Here is a 347-nt window from a genome sequence, read left to right on the forward strand (position 1 = left end):
CCGTTCTGTTTCACACGTGTTGAATTCCGGATGTTTTTGTCTTTTCTTTTCGTCCACGTGTCCTGCCTCTTCTTCGTCTATGGTCTCTATCCCTTCTACGTAACTCTTCTCCCTCTCCCCTTTTTCCCCTCTTCACCTCTTTCTCTCCTTCGGGTTTTTCCCTCCCTCCTTCCCTTCCTGTATTTTCCCTGCGTATTTCCATCATAGTTTCTCCTGTTTTCCCCTCCCAGTTCCCGTATGTCCCCCCCCCCATTTCCCATATGTCCCCCTAGGCAACTCCTCATATTTTCCCCCTTCCTCTTCTCCCTTATTTTCTTCCCCCCCCCTTGCAACTCTTAATGTTTTTC

At 48.7% G+C, this 347-nt stretch overlaps 1 protein-coding gene across 2 annotated transcripts in view; it reads left to right on the forward strand.

Annotated features, from left to right (window-relative positions):
• The window catches only part of LOC119590799 (transcriptional enhancer factor TEF-1-like), a gene marked incomplete in the record, with an annotated part of 156884 nt that overhangs the window by 63356 nt on the left and 93181 nt on the right, over positions 1-347 (forward strand).

This window comes from Penaeus monodon, chromosome 27, assembly GCF_015228065.2.
Source record: "Penaeus monodon isolate SGIC_2016 chromosome 27, NSTDA_Pmon_1, whole genome shotgun sequence".
Taxonomy (NCBI): Eukaryota; Metazoa; Arthropoda; class Malacostraca; order Decapoda; family Penaeidae; genus Penaeus; species Penaeus monodon.